The 12,423-nt window shown below is 42.8% G+C and overlaps 1 pseudogene; it reads right to left on the bottom strand.

The window, feature by feature from the left end:
• Positions 1 to 2,230: 2,230 nt before the first annotated feature.
• On the bottom strand, positions 2,231 to 4,150 carry LOC147440055 (pentatricopeptide repeat-containing protein At5g16860-like; annotated as a pseudogene).
• Positions 4,151 to 12,423: the final 8,273 nt, after the last annotated feature.

The raw sequence follows: 12,423 nt of genomic DNA, 5'->3' as shown, positions 1-12,423 counted from the left end.
CCTTTCATTGATCATGAAGCTGCCAAAGCTTCTTCTTCGCCTCATCAGGTTCGACAAGGTTCAACGTGTTCTTTCACCACTTAGTCTTCAAGTTCACATAGTGTTCGTAGCGTCAAGCTTTGCTTACATAACTAGCCAACTCACACTCACCGAGCCCCTTTTGGAGATGATGCATGTCGCACAAACTAGTTTGCCTTGATTGCTTTACTGTGCACATGGTAAGAATTCAAAAAGTGATAATGGTGTGGCTCTTACCTCATGGCATAGTTTGTGCTGATGGATCATTAACATATCTCCTCGAAGCCTTCACCAGAAGCTCTACGACCTCGCATCACAAATGAGATTTTGTATGAAAAGATGTATGAATGTAAATAGTTCCACATTATAATAAAAACAGAACGAGATGCATTTTGTGCATTTATGATGCTTGTGACCATAAAAAAAAGAAAAAACCATGGTGTGGAGTTGGCACCGTTCTCCACATTTATAATGATACCGTAGGGAACGTGCCCTTCCCCCGTCACTTTTATCCCCTTCAGTGTTGAAGGGGGACTTATGCTTCTCCTCCAATGTTAGAGGGACCTTCCTATTGTAAAAATACTACAGATTTACAAGGAAGAACTCATTACCGATGTTTTATAAAGACATGTATCATTCCACGTTGCCTTGCCGTGGTGTATTGTGAACGTGTCCTTTGTTGGGCATCACAAAAGTTCTTCGGCCTTTGTCACCCTCATCTACAATCTTTTAATTAAAAATGATGGAAATTTAATGTTTTAATGTATACATGATTTAATCTAAGTACTTTTGAGATCAGATAAAGGAAATCAAAATATGGAATATAAGTGTACCTTTGGTATTGGTCATGTGGATCAACGCACATTCTTGGATGGAGCCGCTTCTAGACCTTCCTTACATTGTTCCGCCACCTTCCCACCAGTATACATTCTGCCATCGTCATCCATGTTGCAACTTCTGCAAAATGACATGTCGATTGATGTTGAATTCTCCGAATTGTTCGTCCGTAGGCTCACATGCACACATACACAAAGTCGTAGTCTTTGGGGCACCCCATTTGACATACGTATTGATTAAAATACGGCCAAGCATGACATATTTCTCCAAGATTCCTTGCTTTGCATCTGCTAAAAACAGCCTAGAGCTTTCTTACGCTGCCCTTTGGAGAAAATCTTGCAATCATGAGAGAGGCCATCATTTCGAATTTGCTGAGAACAGACCAGAGGTATCACTTCAAATATGTTGAAAACAGACTAGAGCTTTCTGGCTGCCCCCTGTGCGGTAAATCTTACAATCAATCCACACTCTGGATAGGAAGATTTTCAAGAAGTTATGGTGCTCTCTGAAGTGCACCATATTTAGCAAACATGTCAACCAAGGCATTGCCAAGCATGTTCAACAATCCTTTACCAACAATATCAACGTGAATTTTTATGCCCATATCAGCATCTTGCGTAGAGCCACATGCCTTCAAGATGCACACGCATGTGATTGCACAATCACGATATGCACGCGCAAGTTATTTCGTATGGAGAAAGGTCCTCTCTTTGCATGCGTTGATATCTGTTTTCCTGTGTAGTGACACAATATTTTGCCCAAACACTCTGCACTGGTAATCTCAGATGCCTTCAAAAAGACAAAAGTATAGCTGACTGAATGGTAATTGATACACTCTCTTTGCATCCGCTGAAAACAGCCTAGAGATTTTTGTCCCTGCTCATGTTGCGCATATCCCGTAATCATTGTGTTCCAAGAGACAACATTCCAGACAAGAAGCAGCTCAAGCACTTTTTATGCTTTCTGAAGCATACTACATTTGACATATATATCGACCAAGGGAGTGCCAACCACGACCTCTATTTTCAAAGCCTTTGACGAACAAAGAAATTGTGGATTTTTGTGCCATATCAGTATCTTACGTAGAGCCACATGCCTTCAAGATGCATGTGCAGGTGATTGCATCTGGACAAAGGCCCTCACTGTGCATCTGCTGAAAATAGCTTAGAGATTTCTAGCCCGACTCTTGTTGTGCATATCCCGCAATCAGTGCATTCCAAGAGAAGATGTTCTGAACAAAAAGTTTCTCGAGCACTATTTGTGCTTTCTCAAGTGCACCACATTTGGCATACACATCGACCAAGGGAGTATCAACATGACATCTCTTTTCAATAGCATCTGAGTAACAATATCATTGTGAATTTCTGTGTCCATATTAGCATCTTGCGTAGAGCCACATGCCTTAATAATATACACGTAGACGATTGTGTCTGGAGATAGCTCTCGCTTCACATTTGTTGAAAACCAGTCCACAGCTTCCTAGCCCTGCTCCTCTTGTGCATATCCTGCAGTTAGTGCATTCCAAGAGATGCCGCTCCAAACAGTAAGCTCCTCAAGCACTTTCTGTGCTTTCTCAAGTACACCACATTTGGTATACATGCCAAGACAGTGCCAAGTACCTTGTTTTTTTCCAACAACCTCTGGCTAACAATATAATCGTGAATTCTTTTGCCCATATCAGCATCTGCATAATGCCACATGCCTTGAAGATACAAGCATAGGTGATTGCATTTGGGAGAGTTTCCCTCTCTTTGCATCTGCTGAAAACAGCCCAACGCTTCTTGGCCCTGCCCTTATTGGGCATATCCCACGATCAAGGCATTCCATGAGAAAGCATTCCAGACAAGAAGCTCCTCGAGCACTTTTTATGCTTTATGAAGAACACCACATTTGGCATACATGTCGAGCAAGGTAGTGCCTAGCATGGCAATTTTTGTCAACAGCGCTTGGCTAACAATATCAACATGAATCCTACTTCTCTGGCACAAAACCTTCTGCTTAACACAGATAGCATCTCTCTCTCTCTCTCTCTCTCTCTCTCTCTCTCTCTCTCTCTCTCTCTCTCTCTCTCTCTCTCTCTCTCTCTCTCTCTCTCTGCTGCAGTAGAAAACAACCCAACGCTTCCTGGCCCTGCCTTTATTAGGCATATCTCACAATCAGAGCATTCCAAGAGACAACATTTGAGACGGGAAGCTCATCGAGCAGTTTTTGTGCTTTATGAAGAACACCGCACGCATTTGGCATACATATCGAGCGAGGCAGTGCCTAGCATGGCGTTCTTTGTCAACAAAACTTGGCTAACAATATCAACATGAATCCTACTACTCTGGCACAAAACCTTATGCTTAACACAAATAGCATCTCTCTCTCTCTCTCTCTCTCTCTCTCTCTCTCTCTCTCTCTCTCTCTCTCTACACTGTAGCAGAAAACAGCCCAACGCTTCTTGGCCCTGCCTTTATTGGGCATATACCACGATGAGAGTATTCCAAGAGATAGCATTCCAAACAGGAAGCTCATCGAGCACTTTTTGTGCTTTATGAAGAACACCGCATTTGGCATACATGTCGAGCAAGGCAGTGCCTAGCATGGCGTTTTTTGTCAACATCACTTGGCTAACAATATCAACATGAATCCTACTGCTTTGGCACAAAACCTCGAATCCTGTTGTGCGTATCCCGCAATCAGTGCATTCCAAGAGATGCTGTTCTGACCAAAAAGTTTCTCGAGCACTATTTGTGCTTTCTCAAGTGCACCACATTTGGCATGCACATTGACCAAGGGAGTTTCAACATGACATCTCTTTTCAATAGCATCTGAGCAACAATATTATTGTGAATTTCTGTGTCCATATCAGCATCTTGCGTAGAGCCACATGCCTTTAAGATATACAAGTAGATAATTGCGTCTGGAGATACCTCTCGTTTCACATCTGTTGAAACAAAAATGATATTACATAATCAAGGTAAACAGTCCATAGCTTCCTAGCACTGCTCCTCTTGTGCAGATCCTGCAGTCAGTGCATTCCAAGAGATGCCGCTCTGAACAATAAGCTCCTCAAGCACTTTCTGTGCTTTCTCAAGTGCACCACATTTGGTATACATGCCAAGTACCTCGTTTTTTTCCAACAACGTCTGGCTAACAATATAATGGTGAATTCTTTTGCCCATATCAGCATCTGCATAATGCCACATGCCTTGAAGATACAAGCGTAGGTGATTGCATTTGGGAGAGTTGCCCTCTCTTTGCATCTGCCGAAAACAGCCCAACGCTTCCTGGCCCTACCTTTATTGGGCATATCCTGCGATCAGAGCATTCCAAGAGAAAACATTCCAAACACGAAGCTCATCGAGCACTTTTTGTGCTTTATGAAGAACACCGCATTTGGCATACATGTCGAGCAAGGTAGTGCTTAGCATGGCGATTTCTGTCAACAGCTCTCTCTCTCTCTCTCTCTCTCTCTCTCTCTCTCTCTCTCTCTCTCTCTCTCTCTCTCTCTCTCTCTCTCTCTCTCTCTCTCTCTCTCTCTCTCTCTCTCTCTCTCTCTCTCTCTCTGCTGCAGCAAAAAACGTTTCCTGGCCCTGCCCCTGTTGCGTGATCAATGCACTCCTACTACTTTGTCACAAAACCTTCTGCTTAACACAGATAGCATCTGTGTGTGTGTGTGTGTGTGTGGTGTGTGTGTGTGTGTGTGTGTGTGTTGCAGCAGAAAACAGCCCAACGCTTCTTGGACCTGCCTTTATTAGGCATATCCCGCAATCAGAGCATTCCAAGAGACAACATTTGAGAAAGGAAGCTCATCGAGCACTTTTTGTGCTTTATAAGAACACCGCATTTAGCATACATATCGAGCAAGGCAGTGCCTAGCATGGCGTTTTTTGTCAACAGCACTTGGTTAACAATATCAACATGAATCCTACTGCTCTGGCACAAAACCTTATGCTTAACACAGATAGAATTTCTCTCTCTCTCTCTCTCTCTCTCTCTCTCTCTCCTCTCTCTCTCTCTCTCTCTCTGCTGCAGCAAAAAACAACCCAACGCTTCTTGGCCCTCCCTTTATTGGGCATATCCCATGATCAGAGCATTCCAAGAGACAACATTCCAGACAGGAAGCTCATCGAGCACTTTTTGTGCTTTATGAAGAACACCGCATTTGGCATACATGTCGAGCAAGGCAGTGCCTAGCATGGCGTTTTTTGTCAACATCACTTGGCTAACAATATCAACATGAATCCTACTGCTCTGGCACAAAACCTCGACTCTTGTTGTGCGTATCCCGCAATCAGTGCATTCCAAGAGATGCTTTCTAAACAAAACGTTTCTCGAGCACTATTTGTGCTTTCTCAAGTGCACCACATTTGGCATACACATCGACCAAGGGAGTGTCAACATGACATCTCTTTTCAATAGCATCTGAGTAACAATATCATTGTGAATTTCTGTGTCCATATCAGCATCTTGCGTAGAGCCACATGCCTTTAAGATATACACGTAGACGATTGCGTCTGGAGATAGCTCTCGCTTCACATCTGCTGAAAACAGTCCACAGCTTCCTAGCCCTTCTCCTCTTGTGCATATCCTGCAATCAGTGCATTCCAAGAGATGCCGATCCAAAAAGTAAGCTCCTCAAGCACTTTCTGTGCTTTCTCAAGTGCACTAAATTTGGTATACATGCCAAGACAGTGCCAAGTACCTCGTTTTTTTACAACAACCTCTGGCTAACAATATAATCGTGAATTCTTTTGCCCATATGAGCATCTGCATAATGCCACATGCCTTGAAGATACAAGCGTAGGTGATTGCATTTGGGAGAGTTGCCCTCTCTTTGTATCTGCCAAAAATAGCCCAACGCTTCCTGGCCCTGCCTTTATTGGGCATATCCCGCGATCAGAGCATTCCAAGAGACAACATTCCAGACAGGAAGCTCATTGAGCACTTTTTGTGCTTTATGAAGAACACCGCATTTGGCATACATGTTGAGCAAGGCAGTGCCTAGAATGGAAATTTTTTTCAACAACTCTCTCTCTCTCTCTCTCTCTCTCTCTCTCTCTCTCTCTCTCTCTGGTGCAGAGCAGAAAACGCTTCTTGGCCCTGCCCCTATTGCACGATCAATGCACTCCAAGAGACAAGATTACAGATAGCATCTCTCTCTCTCTCTCTCTCTCTCTCCTCTCTCTCTCTCTCTTCTCTCTCTCTCTCTCTCTCTCTCTTCTCCTCTCTCTCTCTCTCTCTCTCTCCTCTCTCGCTCTCTCTCTCTCTCTCTCTCTGTGCTCAGAGAAAACGCTTCCTGGCCCTGCCCCTGTTGCGCGATCAATGCACTCCAAGAGACAAGATTACGGACAGGAAGCTTTGCTGATTCTCTCTCTCTCTCTCTCTCTCTCTCTCTCTCTCTCTCTCTCTCTCTCTCTCTCTCTCTCTCTCTCTCTCTCTCTCTCTCTCTCTCTCTCTCTCTCTCTCTCTCTCTTCTCTCTCTCTCTCTCTCTCTCTCTCTCGCAGTTGAAGACTGCGCACCACGGCTCCACTCCTTTTCCTAAATTAGCTCACTACCTTTCGCCATTTTTTTTTGCTTTTTCCTTCCAATGAGGTGCTGCGAAGTGGCACAGGTCTTCTTTCAACATTCTCAAAAATGATATTACGTAATCAAGGTAACAAGTTGTATCTTTTAACGCTCCTATAGAAATTCCTCGTCTTGTCCATTATATTGGGATAGCGACCTAATGTTTGCATAAGCGAGAGATTCGAGTTCCATGCCTTGATGATGTTCGTCATGATGACGAGTCTAGCCCACGAGTTCAGTCCCCTAGTCCCTAAGCTCTTGTAAGATCACTCCCCCCACATGAGGCATTGGAGTTGATGCAGCCCTTTCAGTCACGTATATTTCAATCACGTCTAATCCTTTTCAGTTCAAATTTATAAAAAGATGTTCGTCTTTTTCTCCCTTAGGGGGGAGGTGTGGTGTGTATGTCCCCTTGCATGTCCGACCACCTAGTGTGGGAGGACTCATGGTAGATCTTGATAGAAGCCATTCTTGGCATGTACTCTCTCTATACTTAATATAAGGAGCTGCTCTCGGATACAAGAGGGAAGCTCAGTTTGGTCCCATTTGTGTGCACACCACAATATATATATATATACATACATACATACATATATATATATATACATACATATGTATGTATGTGTGTGTGTGTGTGTGTGTGTGCACGCAACCACGTGTGCGTTGCTATAGGTAGCACCACCAGAGGTGGCGAAACTCTCACTTGTTAGAATTAGTTTGCTCGATTCAGTGCTCGCTCGGATATGATCGCTCGCAGATTGGAATTCCTCCGAAGGATGGTTTGTCTACCACTTGTGTGTGCTCTTCTTTGTTGGTGACTCCTTTGTTCTTGCATCAAGGTGATCAAATGTTGCATTTTCCACTGTTAGGTTTTGTGTGATGTGTAAATCATTATACTATTTCTACTTGATACATGACTTAACTAAAGCTTGACAAACCCCTGTTAATTTCCCAAGTTAGTAACTTGCATCAAAAGGGCTTCATTCGACATCATTCGCGATAGATGACCATCGATGAGCTATCATTGTCCATTTGTCCCCAACTCATATACATGATGTACAGGGTATGTCAATGGCTATCATGGCTTCATATTAAAAAAAACTTCACCTTTGGCTAGCTAGTTTTTTTTTTTGGGGATACCCTTAGCTTGTACTCTCTATGCATATCCTCTTGACAAAGTTTAGCTCGGACTTGCGTTTGTATTTCCAAGCTTAATTTTTTGAATTTCAATCTCAAGAATGGTTGATGGGCATCTCTGGCACCTTTTGGCTGCCAAACACATGTAGAACCAATGATGATGACCAAAATTTGTCTTGATCCCTGGTTGCTCCTGCAGACATCTATCATGAAAGATGACCGAGCTGGCATTTCTGCCCCTTTTGTTCTTGTCAGTATTGTTAGTCCCATAGGTTTGTTCATTAAGTCACATACAAGATAGAAGATTTACAGTATAAAGATATACTTCCTGTACATGGCCTTGTACTCGCATGGAGTGTCTGATAGGCAACTTTACACTTGATGGGTGCTTTTGTGTAGTCACATCACCAATTTCCTTTGTCCTCGTTGTCCATCCCGGATTTTTATGACCATTATCAGTCATTTTTGGCCTCATGTTGTTGTCAAAGGCTGATCAACATTATTTCTTATCTCTGACATTCTAGCCTTGTGCAGATGACTTTTGAAGCATACCTTGTGAAGTTCTGTCATTTTCTTGTACCTACTTCTCTTTGTACTGCTCGGCATCTCTTCAATCTATTTGTCACCTAGATTATGGATTTTTACTCGCTCTTTTTTCTGTTGGGAAAATCGCAAAAACAACAAAAGAAAACCAAAAATCAACTCAACCAAAAAATCAAAATCATTATAATGGAATTCTAAACACTATGTACATTGTACACATGTTCCTAGGGGCTCATATATGGCTTTTATCCCCGTATTCCTCTTGTAATGCTATTATCCGCATTTAAGATGCCTACCCCCCTCCTATTTGGAGTCCTCCTTGACGATAGGGTTCACCAAGGGTATGTGTTGTGCTTGGGCAATCAAAAGTTGTGCCTATGCAGGCCTTGTAGTGTAGCCCTATGCATACACAATCAATGCATGGAAAAATTTATGATGTGCAAGATGTGGGTATAAGCAATTTGTTGGCGAGGCTTGCTATTCTATGCAATATGGTTTTCTTTCAAGCCCCTGTGTCATTTTGCTTGATTGAAGATTGTAGAGATTTTTCAAAGGCTTACTTACCTGTTTGATGCTTCTTTGGAATCCAGTTTAGCCCTGTGGTTGGTTTTCGTATTTGGCATTATTCCTCAACAATGGGTTCTCTTCTAACTGTACTATAATCGTAGGAGGAATTGAAAGAATTCAAGCGGCACTGCAGTGACAATAGTGTTATTGGTTTCCTTTGGGACCCACTTCTTCGTGATTCTTGGCTGTTTTTTTTATGCTGCTTGTTTGGAAACCCATACTTGTCCTTGCTTTGTTTATGTCTGAGGAGACTTCTTTGTGATCCATCTTGTCTTTGTGTGAGTCAGTAGTGGTCTTGGCTTCACATCTTGTACGCTTGGTTGACAAAAAGATTCAGGCTTCGGGAGTTGATAATTTAATCGCTTCAGAATCCAAATTAACTCATGATCTCTTTGTGCTTGAGTGAACTTCTTTGGAACCCAAGTCCAATTTGCAAAAGCTTGCAACTTTGGGATTTTCTTAGCCATTCTTGCAGACTTTGATTGTTTTCCTTTTGGCGTTGGATCTTGTGATTTCTCATCAAAGATCTTCTTCTTCTTGATCCATACTTGCTTTTGGCCAATCTGGCTCTTTGGTATCCAGATTTGTCAAACTTTTTGGTTGTAACTCATACTCTTCTTTTGGCCTTCCTTGGAGTGATAGTGTGATGGTCTGAGTTTCAAGTAGGGGATGTCATAAGAATCATCACTGTCGTTGCTATCCTCAGCAAGGTTGCATTCTAGCACTTTCTCTGTGTGGTTTGGCTGGTTCTGGAAAGCTACTCTCTGTTTTCTCTTGGATTGTCATTTCTAGGATGACTTTGGTATCCACTTGATTAGAGCGTTTGTTTCTCGTTGACATGGCTGTGTTCTTATCGACTAAGTCTTTTTTGCATGTATAGGAGCCATGCATGAGGATGCTTGTTGTAGTTGCGTTTCCATCGAGGATTTTGGAATCCACTTTGGATGCACTTTATTTTTGTAGCAATGACATTGTTTCATGGGCCTTTGATTTGGACATTCATAATGTCATAATAACTAATATCTAATTCTCCTAAATGATTTTCTCATGTTATACTGATTATTTAATATGGGGAAGTGCCACGGGAGAAAAAGCTAGAATATTGGTTAAGCTGGCAAACCGGCCACAGTAGGGATCCAAAGGTGGGAAAATAGAGATCCAAAGGGGGGTCCATCTGCAAAAGAGCAAGGTGTAACAATGGGCTTAAAAGACCTAAGGTTCAGCCCATTAAGACTTCCAAAATGCTAAGGTTCCAAAATTCAAAGGTTGTGTCCAAAGGTCAAAAGCCTAGGGAAATTGGATGCTTTGTGTGTGTCCCAAAAAGTCTTTCACAAGCCCTACAAAGAAGGGGGCGAGCCCAAGTAGTAGGGGATGAGAGAGAAACTCACACACACACACACACACACACACAATCACAAGCTCCCTTTACACAAAGGGAATGAGGGACACATGTTAGCTCCCTAGCCCAGATGCCCACAAGGTGGACTCAAATCCTATTGAATGGCCTTGGAGGTGGACCAATGAGAATTAGGCTAGAGTAATCTAGTTTAATCAATTTAAAAACACTTAATAAAAGAACCAATAAGAATTAATCTCTCTAGAAGACTAGTGGACAGTCTCCCAAGGGATCCAATGAGCATTCAGCAACCTAATGGCTTGCCTGATTTCTATTGGCCAGGAGACAAACGGGTCCAATGAGAGTTTAGTTGCTTTATTTAATTACCTAAAGCTCTCACAAAAGGGGAAAGGGGGACACATGTTAGAAGTCTATCACTTATGCTGCTTAATTTCCATTGGCTAAGCCTGGGGAGGTCCAATAGGGTGTGAGTATGAGAAAATAGCAAGAGGGTCGACCAAGAGAGAGAGGGGGCTGATTTTCTCAAGGAATTATCCACACATACTCACACAAACTCATGTGTGAATTAAGAAGACTCTCTCTCTCTCCTTCTCAAGCTTTAATGGAAAGCTTACCACCTACTCCAAGCTTGTGAGAAGGGAGGCCTACACCAACAACTCTTGGCTTTGTGATGCAAATCCAACCAAGAGCCAAGCTTCAATGCATGCTCATCCCCTCTACCATGCTAATTACTAAGCTAAGCTATGCTAATATGAGTGATTATGTGAGGATATGTACATCTTTCTCATAAGAATACTCTTATTCCTCTTAATCTACTCTCATACCCCGATAGCTCTCACCATCTTTGAAGGTGTGTGAGGTCTTGGGTCTGAGAAAGTGAGGGAATTGATGTTGTGTTTGATAACTGTTTTGCTTAGTGCATGAAGTTTACCTCACCATCAAGCCGCGAGTCAAGTCCTGCACCATCACCACCTTCTCCTAGTCCTCCTCAACCTCAATAAACTGAGGAGTTGAGTAAATCTGAGAAGCAATGTTAACCCTCACGGCACACGGACACCCTATGATCTATAAACGTTGTATTATTTAGAGTCAGGTACCGGGCTTGTCGGACCAATAGGGAAAGGTAGAGTGATCGCCGATGAGAGGCGCACTTTAACTTGGACATTCAAGGGATTAGTTGGCTAAGCATGGGCGCCCAAGTGTGAATGGGGTGAGCTCCTATAAAAGCCAACTAAACCTAATTTTTACTCATTCTCTCATTTGTGCAATTGAAGAGTGCTCTTGCTCCATCTCCATCTTCTTCTTCTTCTTCACCTCCTTGTGTGTGTGTGTGTGAGAGAGAGAGAGAGAGGGAGAGTGTGTGTGCGATCGAGCATTACGAAGGCACGACGGCGGCGAAGCGGTTGAGCGCGGCACGACTGCAGCTTCTTCTTCATCGCGGCGAGGAATCCACCACGAAGGCGAGCGTAGAGCGGTGAGTGACACACCCTTTGTTTTCTTGAGCTTGCTAGTTTAGGCTTGTTGTGTGCTTGGAGCCGTTTGTGGCTCGCACACGGTGTATTGGCAAGTCCCTTGCTTCGACAGTGCGGCAAGGAGCGCACATTTTTGGCGCCGTTGCCGGGGATATGCCCTACACTAAGCTCGGTTAGCACTTTACGCTTCCTTGTGGTGCAATTTCTATCATAGGAAAGGCAGGGAAGGAGTGTGTGGAAGATTTCTGTTTTTTGCGTTTTCTGCAATTGCTGTCAAGTTTCAATTTCTGCTATTATCTGCGTTTTTTCAATTTCTGCAATTTCAAGTTCTGCGTTTTCAATTTTCTGCAATTTTCTGCATTTCTGTCAATTTGCTGCAATTTCTGCGTTTTTTCTGCATTTTCTGCAATTTCTGCGTTTTTTCTGCGTTTTTTGCAATTTCTGCGTTTTTTCTGCAATTTCTGCATTTTCTGCGTTTTTCTGCATTTTTTCAATTTCTGTATTTTCTGCATCCACCAAAAAAAAAAAAAAAAGGGAAAAAAAAAAGTCTTTTGAGAAAAAAAAATAATTTTGAAAAAAAAAAAAAGGAAAAAAATTCGGAAATTAAAAACGCGAGTGAGCGGGCGGCGAAATTTTTCGAAAATAAAAAACGTGACTCTTAAAACGGACGGGTTGGTTTGTATAAAAGATAGATCGGGATCGGGATCATTTTCCCAAGCCCAAGCCCAAGCCCAAGCCCAGGCCCCGGCCCAGGCCTCAGTCCTTTGATATATACTAGACTCACTCTTATATATATACCCTACTCCCTCAAGAGAGAATGAGAGCATGTGGGACAAGTCCTCCACTCTCCTCCTTTCTCTTCCCACTTGCACCCTTAGACTTTCTAGTTTGGGCCTAGTTCCCTACTGGAAATTGACAGTTTTAGGGATTCCGAGGGC

This window comes from Adiantum capillus-veneris, chromosome 16 (assembly GCF_014529385.1).
Source record: "Adiantum capillus-veneris isolate H3 chromosome 16, ASM1452938v2, whole genome shotgun sequence".
Lineage (NCBI taxonomy): Eukaryota > Viridiplantae > Streptophyta > Polypodiopsida > Polypodiales > Pteridaceae > Adiantum > Adiantum capillus-veneris.
The sequence above is the reverse complement of the archived record's forward strand: the minus strand, read 5'-3'. Positions and strand labels throughout refer to the sequence as shown.